General features: G+C 37.3%; 24 non-coding genes across 24 annotated transcripts; 19 read left to right on the forward strand and 5 right to left on the reverse strand.

Moving 5' to 3' along the window:
• The first annotated feature begins 340 nt into the window (after positions 1–340).
• On the forward strand, positions 341–449 carry trnal-caa (transfer RNA leucine (anticodon CAA)). The gene is made up of 2 exons: positions 341–378; positions 404–449. It is a non-coding gene; the product is annotated as a tRNA-Leu (tRNA).
• Positions 450–868: 419 nt separating this feature from the next.
• trnak-uuu (transfer RNA lysine (anticodon UUU)) lies at positions 869–941 on the forward strand. The gene has a single exon. It is a non-coding gene; the product is annotated as a tRNA-Lys (tRNA).
• A 692-nt stretch (positions 942–1,633) lies between these two features.
• On the forward strand, positions 1,634–1,742 carry trnal-caa (transfer RNA leucine (anticodon CAA)). The gene is made up of 2 exons: positions 1,634–1,671; positions 1,697–1,742. It is a non-coding gene; the product is annotated as a tRNA-Leu (tRNA).
• Positions 1,743–2,215: 473 nt separating this feature from the next.
• Positions 2,216–2,288, forward strand: trnak-uuu (transfer RNA lysine (anticodon UUU)). Its single transcript has one exon. It is a non-coding gene; the product is annotated as a tRNA-Lys (tRNA).
• Positions 2,289–2,981: 693 nt separating this feature from the next.
• trnal-caa (transfer RNA leucine (anticodon CAA)) lies at positions 2,982–3,090 on the forward strand. The gene is made up of 2 exons: positions 2,982–3,019; positions 3,045–3,090. It is a non-coding gene; the product is annotated as a tRNA-Leu (tRNA).
• Positions 3,091–3,545: 455 nt separating this feature from the next.
• Positions 3,546–3,618, forward strand: trnak-uuu (transfer RNA lysine (anticodon UUU)). The gene has a single exon. It is a non-coding gene; the product is annotated as a tRNA-Lys (tRNA).
• A 238-nt stretch (positions 3,619–3,856) lies between these two features.
• On the reverse strand, positions 3,857–3,929 carry trnak-cuu (transfer RNA lysine (anticodon CUU)). Its single transcript has one exon. It is a non-coding gene; the product is annotated as a tRNA-Lys (tRNA).
• Positions 3,930–4,875: 946 nt separating this feature from the next.
• trnak-uuu (transfer RNA lysine (anticodon UUU)) lies at positions 4,876–4,948 on the forward strand. The gene has a single exon. It is a non-coding gene; the product is annotated as a tRNA-Lys (tRNA).
• A 692-nt stretch (positions 4,949–5,640) lies between these two features.
• On the forward strand, positions 5,641–5,749 carry trnal-caa (transfer RNA leucine (anticodon CAA)). The gene is made up of 2 exons: positions 5,641–5,678; positions 5,704–5,749. It is a non-coding gene; the product is annotated as a tRNA-Leu (tRNA).
• A 424-nt stretch (positions 5,750–6,173) lies between these two features.
• trnak-uuu (transfer RNA lysine (anticodon UUU)) lies at positions 6,174–6,246 on the forward strand. The gene has a single exon. It is a non-coding gene; the product is annotated as a tRNA-Lys (tRNA).
• A 238-nt stretch (positions 6,247–6,484) lies between these two features.
• On the reverse strand, positions 6,485–6,557 carry trnak-cuu (transfer RNA lysine (anticodon CUU)). The gene has a single exon. It is a non-coding gene; the product is annotated as a tRNA-Lys (tRNA).
• A 381-nt stretch (positions 6,558–6,938) lies between these two features.
• Positions 6,939–7,047, forward strand: trnal-caa (transfer RNA leucine (anticodon CAA)). Its single transcript has 2 exons — positions 6,939–6,976; positions 7,002–7,047. It is a non-coding gene; the product is annotated as a tRNA-Leu (tRNA).
• Positions 7,048–7,553: 506 nt separating this feature from the next.
• Positions 7,554–7,626, forward strand: trnak-uuu (transfer RNA lysine (anticodon UUU)). Its single transcript has one exon. It is a non-coding gene; the product is annotated as a tRNA-Lys (tRNA).
• A 693-nt stretch (positions 7,627–8,319) lies between these two features.
• trnal-caa (transfer RNA leucine (anticodon CAA)) lies at positions 8,320–8,428 on the forward strand. The gene is made up of 2 exons: positions 8,320–8,357; positions 8,383–8,428. It is a non-coding gene; the product is annotated as a tRNA-Leu (tRNA).
• Positions 8,429–8,866: 438 nt separating this feature from the next.
• On the forward strand, positions 8,867–8,939 carry trnak-uuu (transfer RNA lysine (anticodon UUU)). Its single transcript has one exon. It is a non-coding gene; the product is annotated as a tRNA-Lys (tRNA).
• A 238-nt stretch (positions 8,940–9,177) lies between these two features.
• Positions 9,178–9,250, reverse strand: trnak-cuu (transfer RNA lysine (anticodon CUU)). The gene has a single exon. It is a non-coding gene; the product is annotated as a tRNA-Lys (tRNA).
• Positions 9,251–9,631: 381 nt separating this feature from the next.
• On the forward strand, positions 9,632–9,740 carry trnal-caa (transfer RNA leucine (anticodon CAA)). The gene is made up of 2 exons: positions 9,632–9,669; positions 9,695–9,740. It is a non-coding gene; the product is annotated as a tRNA-Leu (tRNA).
• Positions 9,741–10,976: 1,236 nt separating this feature from the next.
• Positions 10,977–11,085, forward strand: trnal-caa (transfer RNA leucine (anticodon CAA)). Its single transcript has 2 exons — positions 10,977–11,014; positions 11,040–11,085. It is a non-coding gene; the product is annotated as a tRNA-Leu (tRNA).
• Positions 11,086–11,508: 423 nt separating this feature from the next.
• On the forward strand, positions 11,509–11,581 carry trnak-uuu (transfer RNA lysine (anticodon UUU)). Its single transcript has one exon. It is a non-coding gene; the product is annotated as a tRNA-Lys (tRNA).
• Positions 11,582–11,819: 238 nt separating this feature from the next.
• trnak-cuu (transfer RNA lysine (anticodon CUU)) lies at positions 11,820–11,892 on the reverse strand. Its single transcript has one exon. It is a non-coding gene; the product is annotated as a tRNA-Lys (tRNA).
• A 381-nt stretch (positions 11,893–12,273) lies between these two features.
• On the forward strand, positions 12,274–12,382 carry trnal-caa (transfer RNA leucine (anticodon CAA)). The gene is made up of 2 exons: positions 12,274–12,311; positions 12,337–12,382. It is a non-coding gene; the product is annotated as a tRNA-Leu (tRNA).
• A 427-nt stretch (positions 12,383–12,809) lies between these two features.
• trnak-uuu (transfer RNA lysine (anticodon UUU)) lies at positions 12,810–12,882 on the forward strand. The gene has a single exon. It is a non-coding gene; the product is annotated as a tRNA-Lys (tRNA).
• A 238-nt stretch (positions 12,883–13,120) lies between these two features.
• trnak-cuu (transfer RNA lysine (anticodon CUU)) lies at positions 13,121–13,193 on the reverse strand. The gene has a single exon. It is a non-coding gene; the product is annotated as a tRNA-Lys (tRNA).
• Positions 13,194–13,574: 381 nt separating this feature from the next.
• On the forward strand, positions 13,575–13,683 carry trnal-caa (transfer RNA leucine (anticodon CAA)). The gene is made up of 2 exons: positions 13,575–13,612; positions 13,638–13,683. It is a non-coding gene; the product is annotated as a tRNA-Leu (tRNA).
• Positions 13,684–14,056: the final 373 nt, after the last annotated feature.

The raw sequence follows: 14,056 nt of genomic DNA on the forward strand, positions 1-14,056 counted from the left end.
GTTTTGCCATACAGGGTTTGTTGCCCTGGTCCTTCAGATACAATAAATTACTGTAACTCAGTAACAATAAAAGAGCTTATGAAGTTGAACACCAATCTTCTAAAGATCCAAAGTGTTTTGGGAATGGGTTGAACTTGAATGAAAACAATTGCTTTTGATCGGGCAACTTCATTTCAGACATTTGACCAAACTTACAACTTATCGATTGTATTCATTATCACAGCCAGCAGTCTTACTTGGGATAAGTGGTTCTACAAGGTCAATGAAATAGCAAAGGACAACTTCAGAGGGTAGGTCACAATTCAACCTCTGCAACTTTATTATACCACTCCAATCTTCAGTCAAGATGGCCGAGCGGTCAAAGGCGCCAGACTCAAGCATTGCTTCCATTCCAATATGGGGATTCTGGTCTCCAGTAGGAGGCGTGGGTTCAAATCCCACTCTTGACACATTCATTAACTAGTAACAAAGGTTTATGATTAATTTTATCTCAAGAATAAAGATCTCTGGACGCTATCAGGAGCAATTTATTCAAAGATGGGTGGGTGTATCTTTGGTGTGCAGATCTGCAGAAAGACATATGTTGGTCTTTTTCTAATTGTTTTAGAAAAGTGCTTTTCTGTTAACAATGTTGTTATCTAACATAAAAAAACTTAAAAATAACTACTGTGCCACTCATTTGAAGATTTGTGCGCTTATGTGACAAACTTTTTTACAGTGTCATCAGCCAATGAATGAATGAAAGAAAGAATCTATCTATCTATCTATCTATCTATCTATCTATCTATCTATCTATCTATCTATCTATCTATCTATCTATCTATCTATCTGACTATTTTACTCTGTTTCTGTCTGAAATCATTTTGTAGCCTGACTAGCTCAGCCGGTAGAGCATGAGACTTTTAATCTCAGGGTCATGGGTTCAAGTCCCATGTTAGGCATAGATTCTAAAGGCAACATCTGTCTATTCATGTGTAATCTTTCTACTAGTTCTTTTGTGAGAAGAATTGCACGTGCTTGCATAAGAATTTGGGACTTTATTTGAGTTTTTCTTAGTGTTGTCTGAGCTTAAAACTTCCCCCAATCTATGGCAACAATTTCTGATTTTCAAGCAAACGCATTTTGATTCAGGGTAAACTGGTGACACTGCATGAAAACATACTCTGTCAAAGGACTAAGCGCCCAACGTGGGGCTCGAACCCACGACCCTTAGATTAAGAGTCTCATGCTCTACCGACTGAGCTAGTAGGGCATTTGTCAATCTTGACAAGTTTGACAACGTGAGGTGACACTGTTTTGCCATACAGGGTTTGTTGCCCTGGTCCTTCAGATACAATAAATTACTGTAACTCAGTAACAATAAAAGAGCTTATGAAGTTGAACACCAATCTTCTAAAGATCCAAAGTGTTTTGGGAATGGGTTGAACTTGAATGAAAACAATTGCTTTTGATCGGGCAACTTCATTTCAGACATTTGACCAAACTTACAACTTATCGATTGTATTCATTATCACAGCCAGCAGTCTTACTTGGGATAAGTGGTTCTACAAGGTCAATGAAATAGCAAAGGACAACTTCAGAGGGTAGGTCACAATTCAACCTCTGCAACTTTATTATACCACTCCAATCTTCAGTCAAGATGGCCGAGCGGTCAAAGGCGCCAGACTCAAGCATTGCTTCCATTCCAATATGGGGATTCTGGTCTCCAGTAGGAGGCGTGGGTTCAAATCCCACTCTTGACACATTCATTAACTAGTAACAAAGGTTTATGATTAATTTTATCTCAAGAATAAAGATCTCTGGATGCTATCAGGAGCAATTTATTCAAAGATGGGTGGGTGTATCTTTGGTGTGCAGATCTGCAGAAAGACATATGTTGGTCTTTTTCTAATTGTTTTAGAAAAGTGCTTTTCTGTTAACAATGTTGTTATCTAACATAAAAAAACATAAAAATAACTACTGTGCCACTCATTTGAAGATTTGTGCGCTTATGTGACAAACTTTTTTACAGTGTCATCAACCAATGAATGAATGAATGAAAGAATCTATCATCTATCTATCTATCTATCTATCTATCTATCTATCTATCTATCTATCTATCTATCTATCTATCTATCTATCTATCTATCTATCTATCTATCTATCTATCTATCATCTATCTATATATCTATATATCTGACTATTTTACTCTGTTTCTGTCTGTTATCATTTTGTAGCCTGACTAGCTCAGCCGGTAGAGCATGAGACTTTTAATCTCAGGGTCATGGGTTCAAGTCCCATGTTAGGCTTTGATTCTACAGGCAACATCTGTCTATTCATGTGTAATCTTTCTACTAGTTCTTTTGTGAGAAGAATTGCAGGTGCTGGCATAAGCATTTGGGACTTTATTTGAGTTTTTTCTTAGTGTTGTCTGAGCTTAAAACTTCCCCCAATCTATGGCAACAATTTCTGTTTTTCAAATAAACGCATTTTGATTCAGGGTAAACTGGTGACACTGCATGAAAACATATTCTGTCAAATGACTAAGCGCCCAACGTGGGGCTCAAACCCATGACCCTTAGATTAAGAGTTTCATGCTCTACTGACTGAGCTAGTCAGGCATTTGACAATCTTGACAAGTTTGACAACGTGAGGTGACACTGTTTTGCCATACAGGGTTTGTTGCCCTGGTCCTTCAGATACAACAAATTACTGTAACTCAGTAACAATAAAAGAGCTTTTGAAGTTGAACACCAATCTTCTAAAGATCCAAAGTGTTTTGGGAATGGGTAGAACTTGAATGAAAACAATTGCTTTTGATTGGGCAACTTCATTTCAGACATTTGACCAAACTTACAACTTATCGATTGTATTCATTATCACAGCCAGCAGTCTTACTTGGGATAAGTGGTTCTACAAGGTCAATGAAATAGCAAAGGACAACTTCAGAGGGTAGGTCACAATTCAACCTCTGCAACTGTATTATACCACACCAATCTTCAGTCAAGATGGCCGAGCGGTCAAAGGCGCCAGACTCAAGCATTGCTTCCATTCCAATATGGGGATTCTGGTCTCCAGTAGGAGATGTGGGTTCAAATCCCACTCTTGACACATTCATTAACTAGAAACAATGGTTTATGATTAATTTTATCTCAAGAATAAAGATCTCTGGACGCTATCAAGAGCAATTTATTCAAAGATGGGTGGGTGTATCTTTGGTGTACAGATCTGCAGAAAGACATATGTTGGTCTTTTTCTAAATTTTTTAGAAAAGTGCTTTTCTGTTAACAATGTTGTTATCTAAAATAAAAAAACTTAAAAATAACTACTGTGCCACTCATTTGAAGATTTGTGCGCTCATGTGACAAACTTTTTTACAGTGTCATCAGCCAATGAATGAATGAAAGAAAGAATCTATCTATCTATCTATCTATCTATCTATCTATCTATCTATCTATCTATCTATCTATCTATCTATCTATCTATCTATCTATCTATCTATCTATCTATCTATCTATCTATCTATCTGACTATTTTACTCTGTTTCTGTCTGAAATCATTTTGTAGCCTGACTAGCTCAGCCGGTAGAGCATGAGACTTTTAATCTCAGGGTCATGGGTTCAAGTCCCATGTTAGGCATAGATTCTAAAGGCAACATCTGTCTATTCATGTGTAATCTTTCTACTAGTTCTTTTGTGAGAAGAATTGCAGGTGCTTGCATAAGAATTTTGGACTTTATTTGAGTTTTTCTTAGTGTTGTCTGAGCTTAAAACTTCCCCCAAGCTATGGCAATAATTTCTTATTTTCAAGCAAACGCATTTTGATTCAGGGTAAACTGGTGACACTGCATGAAAACATACTCTGTCAAAGGCCTAAGCGCCCAACGTGGGGCTCGAACCCACGACCCTGAGATTAAGAGTCTCATGCTCTACCGACTAAGCTAGTCGGGCATTTGACAATCTTGACAAGTTTGACAACGTGAGGTGACACTGTTTTGCCATACAGGGTTTGTTGCCCTGGTCCTTCAGATACAACAAATTACTGTAACTCAGTAACAATAAAAGAGCTTATGAAGTTGAACACCAATCTTCTAAAGATCCAAAGTGTTTTGGGAATGGGTAGAACTTGAATGAAAACAATTGCTTTTGATTGGGCAACTTCATTTCAGACATTTGACCAAACTTACAACTTATCGATTGTATTCATTATCAAAGCCAGCAGTCTTACTTGGGATAAGTGGTTCTACAAGGTCAATGAAATAGCAAAGGACAACTTCAGAGGGTAGGTCACAATTCAACCTCTGCAACTTTATTATACCACTCCAATCTTCAGTCAAGATGGCCGAGCGGTCAAAGGCGCCAGACTCAAGCATTGCTTCCATTCCAATATGGGGATTCTGGTCTCCAGTAGGAGGCGTGGGTTCAAATCCCACTCGACACATTCATTAACTAGTAACAAAGGTTTATGATTAATTTTATCTCAAGAATAAAGATCTCTGGACGCTATCAGGAGCAATTTATTCAAAGATGGGTGGGTGTATCTTTGGTGTGCAGATCTGCAGAAAGACATATGTTGGTCTTTTTCTAATTGTTTTAGAAAAGTGCTTTTCTGTTAACAATGTTGTTATCTAACATAAAAAAACTTAAAAATAACTACTTTGCCACTCATTTGAAGATTTGTGCGCTTATGTGACAAACTTTTTTACAGTGTCATCAACCAATGAATGAATGAATGAAAGAATCTATCATCTATCTATCTATCTATCTATCTATCTATCTATCTATCTATCTATCTATCTATCTATCTATCTATCTATCTATCTATCTATCTATCTATCTATCTATCTATCTATCTATCTGACTATTTTACTCTGTTTCTGTCTGTAATCATTTTGTAGCCTGACTAGCTCAGCCGGTAGAGCATGAGACTTTTAATCTCAGGGTCATGGGTTCAAGTCCCATGTTAGGCATTGATTCTACAGGCAACATCTGTCTATTCATGTGTAATCTTTCTACTAGTTCTTTTGTGAGAAGAATTGCAGGTGCTGGAATAAGAATTTGGACTTTATTTGAGTTTTTTCTTAGTGTTGTCTGAGCTTAAAACTTCCCCCAATCTATGGCAACAATTTCTGTTTTTCAAATAAACGCATTTTGATTCAGGGTAAACTGGTGACACTGCATGAAAACATACTCTGTCAAATGACTAAGCGCCCAACGTGGGGCTCAAACCCATGACCCTTAGATTAAGAGTTTCATGCTCTACTGACTGAGCTAGTCAGGCATTTGACAATCTTGACAAGTTTGACAACGTGAGGTGACACTGTTTTGCCATACAGGGTTTGTTGCCCTGGTCCTTCAGATACAACAAATTACTGTAACTCAGTAACAATAAAAGAGCTTTTGAAGTTGAACACCAATCTTCTAAAGATCCAAAGTGTTTTGGGAATGGGTAGAACTTGAATGAAAACAATTTCTTTTGATTGGGCAACTTCATTTCAGACATTTGACCAAACTTACAACTTATCGATTGTATTCATTATCACAGCCAGCAGTCTTACTTGGGATAAGTGGTTCTACAAGGTCAATGAAATAGCAAAGGACAACTTCAGAGGGTAGGTCACAATTCAACCTCTGCAACTGTATTATACCACACCAATCTTCAGTCAAGATGGCCGAGCGGTCAAAGGCGCCAGACTCAAGCATTGCTTCCATTTCAATATGGGGATTCTGGTCTCCAGTAGGAGATGTGGGTTCAAATCCCACTCTTGACACATTCATTAACTAGAAACAATGGTTTATGATTAATTTTATCTCAAGAATAAAGATCTCTGGACGCTATCAAGAGCAATTTATTCAAAGATGGGTGGGTGTATCTTTGGTGTACAGATCTGCAGAAAGACATATGTTGGTCTTTTTCTAAATTTTTTAGAAAAGTGCTTTTCTGTTAACAATGTTGTTATCTAAAATAAAAAAAACTTAAAAATAACTACTGTGCCACTCATTTGAAGATTTGTGCGCTCATGTGACAAACTTTTTTACAGTGTCATCAGCCAATGAATGAATGAAAGAAAGAATCTATCTATCTATCTATCTATCTATCTATCTATCTATCTATCTATCTATCTATCTATCTATCTATCTATCTATCTATCTATCTGACTATTTTACTCTGTTTCTGTCTGAAATCATTTTGTAGCCTGACTAGCTCAGCCGGTAGAGCATGAGACTTTTAATCTCAGGGTCATGGGTTCAAGTCCCATGTTAGGCATAGATTCTAAAGGCAACATCTTTCTATTCATGTGTAATCTTTCTACTAGTTCTTTTGTGAGAAGAATTGCAGGTGCTTGCATAAGAATTTTGGACTTTATTTGAGTTTTTCTTAGTGTTGTCTGAGCTTAAAACTTCCCCCAAGCTATGGCAATAATTTCTGATTTTCAAGCAAACGCATTTTGATTCAGGGTAAACTGGTGACACTGCATGAAAACATACTCTGTCAAAGGCCTAAGCGCCCAACGTGGGGCTCGAACCCACGACCCTGTGATTAAGAGTCTCATGCTCTACCGACTGAGCTAGTCGGGCATTTGACAATCTTGACAAGTTTGACAACGTGAGGTGACACTGTTTTGCCATACAGGGTTTGTTGCCCTGGTCCTTCAGATACAACAAATTACTGTAACTCAGTAACAATAAAAGAGCTTATGAAGTTGAACACCAATCTTCTAAAGATCCAAAGTGTTTTGGGAATGGGTAGAACTTGAATGAAAACAATTGCTTTTGATTGGGCAACTTCATTTCAGACATTTGACCAAACTTACAACTTATCGATTGTATTCATTATCAAAGCCAGCAGTCTTACTTGGGATAAGTGGTTCTACAAGGTCAATGAAATAGCAAAGGACAACTTCAGAGGGTAGGTCACAATTCAACCTCTGCAACTTTATTATACCACTCCAATCTTCAGTCAAGATGGCCGAGCGGTCAAAGGCGCCAGACTCAAGCATTGCTTCCATTCCAATATGGGGATTCTGGTCTCCAGTAGGAGGCGTGGGTTCAAATCCCACTCTTGACACATTCATTAACTAGTAACAAAGGTTTATGATTAATTTTATCTCAAGAATAAAGATCTCTGGACGCTATCAGGAGCAATTTATTCAAAGATGGGTGGGTGTATCTTTGGTGTGCAGATCTGCAGAAAGACATATGTTGGTCTTTTTCTAATTGTTTTAGAAAAGTGCTTTTCTGTTAACAATGTTGTTATCTAACATAAAAAAACTTAAAAATAACTACTTTGCCACTCATTTGAAGATTTGTGCGCTTATGTGACAAACTTTTTTACAGTGTCATCAACCAATGAATGAATGAATGAAAGAATCTATCATCTATCTATCTATCTATCTATCTATCTATCTATCTATCTATCTATCTATCTATCTATCTATCTATCTATCTATCTATCTATCTATCTATCTATCTATCTATCTATCTATTTATCTATCTATCTATCTATCTATCTATCTATCTATCTATCTATATATCTGACTATTTTACTCTGTTTCTGTCTGTAATCATTTTGTAGCCTGACTAGCTCAGCCGGTAGAGCATGAGACTTTTAATCTCAGGGTCATGGGTTCAAGTCCCATGTTAGGCATTGATTCTACAGGCAACATCTGTCTATTCATGTGTAATCTTTCTACTAGTTCTTTTGTGAGAAGAATTGCAGGTGCTGGCATAAGAATTTGGGACTTTATTTGAGTTTTTTCTTAGTGTTGTCTGAGCTTAAAACTTCCCCCAATCTATGGCAACAATTTCTGTTTTTCAAATAAACGCATTTTGATTCAGGGTAAACTGGTGACACTGCATGAAAACATACTCTGTCAAATGACTAAGCGCCCAACGTGGGGCTCAAACCCATGACCCTTAGATTAAGAGTTTCATGCTCTACTGACTGAGCTAGTCAGGCATTTGACAATCTTGACAAGTTTGACAACGTGAGGTGACACTGTTTTGCCATACAGGGTTTGTTGCCCTGGTCCTTCAGATACAACAAATTACTGTAACTCAGTAACAATAAAAGAGCTTTTGAAGTTGAACACCAATCTTCTAAAGATCCAAAGTGTTTTGGGAATGGATAGAACTTGAATGAAAACAATTGCTTTTGATTGGGCAACTTCATTTCAGACATTTGACCAAACTTACAACTTATCGATTGTATTCATTATCACAGCCAGCAGTCTTACTTGGGATAAGTGGTTCTACAAGGTCAATGAAATAGCAAAGGACAACTTCAGAGGGTAGGTCACAATTCAACCTCTGCAACTGTATTATACCACACCAATCTTCAGTCAAGATGGCCGAGCGGTCAAAGGCGCCAGACTCAAGCATTGCTTCCATTTCAATATGGGGATTCTGGTCTCCAGTAGGAGATGTGGGTTCAAATCCCACTCTTGACACATTCATTAACTAGAAACAATGGTTTATGATTAATTTTATCTCAAGAATAAAGATCTCTGGACGCTATCAAGAGCAATTTATTCAAAGATGGGTGGGTGTATCTTTGGTGTACAGATCTGCAGAAAGACATATGTTGGTCTTTTTCTAAATTTTTTAGAAAAGTGCTTTTCTGTTAACAATGTTGTTATCTAAAATAAAAAAACTTAAAAATAACTACTGTGCCACTCATTTGAAGATTTGTGCGCTCATGTGACAAACTTTTTTACAGTGTCATCAGCCAATGAATGAATGAAAGAAATAATCTATCTATCTATCTATCTATCTATCTATCATCTATCTATCTATCTATCTATCTATCTATCTATCTATCTATCTATCTATCTATCTATCTATCTATCTGACTATTTTACTCTGTTTCTGTCTGAAATCATTTTGTAGCCTGACTAGCTCAGCCGGTAGAGCATGAGACTTTTAATCTCAGGGTCATGGGTTCAAGTCCCATGTTAGGCATAGATTCTAAAGGCAACATCTTTCTATTTATGTGTAATCTTTCTACTAGTTCTTTTGTGAGAAGAATTGCAGGTGCTTGCATAAGAATTTTGGACTTTATTTGAGTTTTTCTTAGTGTTGTCAGAGCTTAAAACTTCCCCCAAGCTATGGCAATAATTTCTGATTTTCAAGCAAACGCATTTTGATTCAGGGTAAACTGGTGACACTGCATGAAAACATACTCTGTCAAAGGCCTAAGCGCCCAACGTGGGGCTCGAACCCACGACCCTGTGATTAAGAGTCTCATGCTCTACCGACTGAGCTAGTCGGGCATTTGACAATCTTGACAAGTTTGACAACGTGAGGTGACACTGTTTTGCCATACAGGGTTTGTTGCCCTGGTCCTTCAGATACAACAAATTACTGTAACTCAGTAACAATAAAAGAGCTTATGAAGTTGAACACCAATCTTCTAAAGATCCAAAGTGTTTTGGGAATGGGTAGAACTTGAATGAAAACAATTGCTTTTGATTGGGCAACTTCATTTCAGACATTTGACCAAACTTACAACTTATCGATTGTATTCATTATCAAAGCCAGCAGTCTTACTTGGGATAAGTGGTTCTACAAGGTCAATGAAATAGCAAAGGACAACTTCAGAGGGTAGGTCACAATTCAACCTCTGCAACTTTATTATACCACTCCAATCTTCAGTCAAGATGGCCGAGCGGTCAAAGGCGCCAGACTCAAGCATTGCTTCCATTCCAATATGGGGATTCTGGTCTCCAGTAGGAGGCGTGGGTTCAAATCCCACTCTTGACACATTCATTAACTAGTAACAAAGGTTTATGATTAATTTTATCTCAAGAATAAAGATCTCTGGACGCTATCAGGAGCAATTTATTCAAAGATGGGTGGGTGTATCTTTGGTGTGCAGATCTGCAGAAAGACATATGTTGGTCTTTTTCTAATTGTTTTAGAAAAGTGCTTTTCTGTTAACAATGTTGTTATCTAACATAAAAAAACTTAAAAATAACTACTGTGCCACTCATTTGAAGATTTGTGCGCTTATGTGACAAACTTTTTTACAGTGTCATCAGCCAATGAATGAATGAAAGAAAGAATCTATCTATCTATCTATCTATCTATCTATCTATCTATCTATCTATCTATCTATCTATCTATCTATCTATCTATCTATCTATCTATCTATCTATCTATCTATCTATCATCTATCTATATATCTATATATCTGACTATTTTACTCTGTTTCTGTCTGTAATCATTTTGTAGCCTGACTAGCTCAGCCGGTAGAGCATGAGACTTTTAATCTCAGGGTCATGGTTTCAAGTCCCATGTTAGGCATTGATTCTGCAGGCAACATCTGTCTATTCATGTGTAATCTTTCTACTAGTTCTTTTGTGAGAAGAATTGCAGGTGCTGGCATAAGAATTTGGGACTTTATTTGAGTTTTTTCTTAGTGTTGTCTGAGCTTAAAACTTCCCCCAATCTATGGCAACAATTTCTGTTTTTCAAATAAACGCATTTTGATTCAGGGTAAACTGGTGACACTGCATGAAAACATACTCTGTCAAATGACTAAGCGCCCAACGTGGGGCTCAAACCCATGACCCTTAGATTAAGAGTGTCATGCTCTACTGACTGAGCTAGTCAGGCATTTGACAATCTTGACAAGTTTGACAACGTGAGGTGACACTGTTTTGCCATACAGGGTTTGTTGCCCTGGTCCTTCAGATACAACAAATTACTGTAACTCAGTAACAATAAAAGAGCTTTTGAAGTTGAACACCAATCTTCTAAAGATCCAAAGTGTTTTGGGAATGGGTAGAACTTGAATGAAAACAATTGCTTTTGATTGGGCAACTTCATTTCAGACATTTGACCAAACTTACAACTTATCGATTGTATTCATTATCACAGCCAGCAGTCTTACTTGGGATAAGTGGTTCTACAAGGTCAATGAAATAGCAAAGGACAACTTCAGAGGGTAGGTCACAATTCAACCTCTGCAACTGTATTATACCACACCAATCTTATGTCAAGATGGCCGAGCGGTCAAAGGCGCCAGACTCAAGCATTGCTTCCATTCCAATATGGGGATTCTGGTCTCCAGTAGGAGATGTGGGTTCAAATCCCACTCTTGACACATTCATTAACTAGAAACAATGGTTTATGATTAATTTTATCTCAAGAATAAAGATCTCTGGACGCTATCAAGAGCAATTTATTCAAAGATGGGTGGGTGTATCTTTGGTGTGCAGATCTGCAGAAAGACATATGTTGGTCTTTTTCTAAATTTTTTAGAAAAGTGCTTTTCTGTTAACAATGTTGTTATCTAAAATAAAAAAACTTAAAAATAACTACTGTGCCACTCATTTGAAGATTTGTGCGCTTATGTGACAAACTTTTTTACAGTGTCATCAGCCAATGAATGAATGAAAGAAAGAATCTATCTATCTATCTATCTATCTATCTATCTATCTATCTATCTATCTATCTATCTATCTATCTATCTATCTATCTATCTATCTGACTATTTTACTCTGTTTCTGTCTGAAATTATTTTGTAGCCTGACTAGCTCAGCCGGTAGAGCATGAGACTTTTAATCTCAGGGTCATGGGTTCAAGTCCCATGTTAGGCATACATTCTAAAGGCAACATCTGTCTATTCATGTGTAATCTTTCTACTAGTTCTTTTGTGAGAAGAATTGCAGGTGCTTGCATAAGAATTTGGGACTTTATTTGAGTTTTTCTTAGTGTTGTCTGAGCTTAAAACTTCCCCCAATCTATGGCAACAATTTCTGATTTTCAAGCAAACGCATTTTGATTCAGGGTAAACTGGTGACACTGCATGAAAACATACTCTGTCAAAGGACTAAGCGCCCAACGTGGGGCTCGAACCCACGACCCTGAGATTAAGAGTCTCATGCTCTACCGACTGAGCTAGTCGGGCATTTGACAATCTTGACAAGTTTGACAACGTGAGGTGACACTGTTTTGCCATACAGGGTTTGTTGCCCTGGTCCTTCAGATACAACAAATTACTGTAACTCAGTAACAATAAAAGAGCTTATGAAGTTGAACACCAATCTTCTAAAGATCCAAAGTGTTTTGGGAATGGGTAGAACTTGAATGAAAACAATTGCTTTTGATTGGGCAACTTCATTTCAGACATTTGACCAAACTTACAACTTATCGATTGTATTCATTATCACAGCCAGCAGTCTTACTTGGGATAAGTGGTTCTACAAGGTCAATGAAATAGCAAAGGACAACTTCAGAGGGTAGGTCACAATTCAACCTCTGCAACTGTATTATACCACACCAATCTTCAGTCAAGATGGCCGAGCGGTCAAAGGCGCCAGACTCAAGCATTGCTTCCATTCCAATATGGGGATTCTGGTCTCCAGTAGGAGATGTGGGTTCAAATCCCACTCTTGACACATTCATTAACTAGAAACAATGGTTTATGATTAATTTTATCTCAAGAATAAAGATCTCTGGACGCTATCAAGAGCAATTTATTCAAAGATGGGTGGGTGTATCTTTGGTGTACAGATCTGCAGAAAGACATATGTTGGTCTTTTTCTAAATTTTTTAGAAAAGTGCTTTTCTGTTAACAATGTTGTTATCTAAAATAAAAAAACTTAAAAATAACTACTGTGCCACTCATTTGAAGATTTGTGCGCTCATGTGACAAACTTTTTTACAGTGTCATCAGCCAATGAATGAATGAAAGAAAGAATCTATCTATCTATCTATCTATCTATCTATCTATCTATCTATCTATCTATCTATCTATCTATCTATCTATCTATCTATCTATCTATCTGACTATTTTACTCTGTTTCTGTCTGAAATCATTTTGTAGCCTGACTAGCTCAGCCGGTAGAGCATGAGACTTTTAATCTCAGGGTCATGGGTTCAAGTCCCATGTTAGGCATAGATTTTAAAGGCAACATCTGTCTATTCATGTGTAATCTTTCTACTAGTTCTTTTGTGAGAAGAATTGCAGGTGCTTGCATAAGAATTTTGGACTTTATTTGAGTTTTTCTTAGTGTTGTCTGAGCTTAAAACTTCCCCCAAGCTATGGCAATAATTTCTGATTTTCAAGCAAACGCATTTTGATTCAGGGTAAACTGGTGACACTGCATGAAAACATACTCTGTCAAAGGCCTAAGCGCCCAACGTGGGGCTCGAACCCACGACCCTGAGATTAAGAGTCTCATGCTCTACCGACTGAGCTAGTCGGGCATTTGACAATCTTGACAAGTTTGACAACGTGAGGTGACACTGTTTTGCCATACAGGGTTTGTTGCCCTGGTCCTTCAGATACAACAAATTACTGTAACTCAGTAACAATAAAAGAGCTTATGAAGTTGAACACCAATCTTCTAAAGATCCAAAGTGTTTTGGGAATGGGTAGAACTTGAATGAAAACAATTGCTTTTGATTGGGCAACTTCATTTCAGACATTTGACCAAACTTACAACTTATCGATTGTATTCATTATCAAAGCCAGCAGTCTTACTTGGGATAAGTGGTTCTACAAGGTCAATGAAATAGCAAAGGACAACTTCAGAGGGTAGGTCACAATTCAACCTCTGCAACTTTATTATACCACTCCAATCTTCAGTCAAGATGGCCGAGCGGTCAAAGGCGCCAGACTCAAGCATTGCTTCCATTCCAATATGGGGATTCTGGTATCCAGTAGGAGGCGTGGGTTCAAATCCCACTCTTGACACATTCATTAACTAGTAACAAAGGTTTATGATTAATTTTATCTCAAGAATAAAGATCTCTGGACGCTATCAGGAGCAATTTATTCAAAGATGGGTGGGTGTATCTTTGGTGTGCAGATCTGCAGAAAGACATATGTTGGTCTTTTTCTAATTGTTTTAGAACAGTGCTTTTCTGTTAACAATGTTGTTATCTAACATAAAAAAAACTTAAAAATAACTACTGTGCCACTCATTTGAAGATTTGTGCGCTTATGTGACAAACTTTTTTACAGTGTCATCAGCCAATGAATGAATGAAAGAAAGAATTATCTATCTATCTATCTATCTATCTATCTATCTATCTATCTATCTATCTATCTATCTATCTATCTATCT

The sequence above is a fragment of the Nothobranchius furzeri genome, chromosome 7 (genome assembly GCF_043380555.1).
Source record: "Nothobranchius furzeri strain GRZ-AD chromosome 7, NfurGRZ-RIMD1, whole genome shotgun sequence".
Lineage (NCBI taxonomy): Eukaryota > Metazoa > Chordata > Actinopteri > Cyprinodontiformes > Nothobranchiidae > Nothobranchius > Nothobranchius furzeri.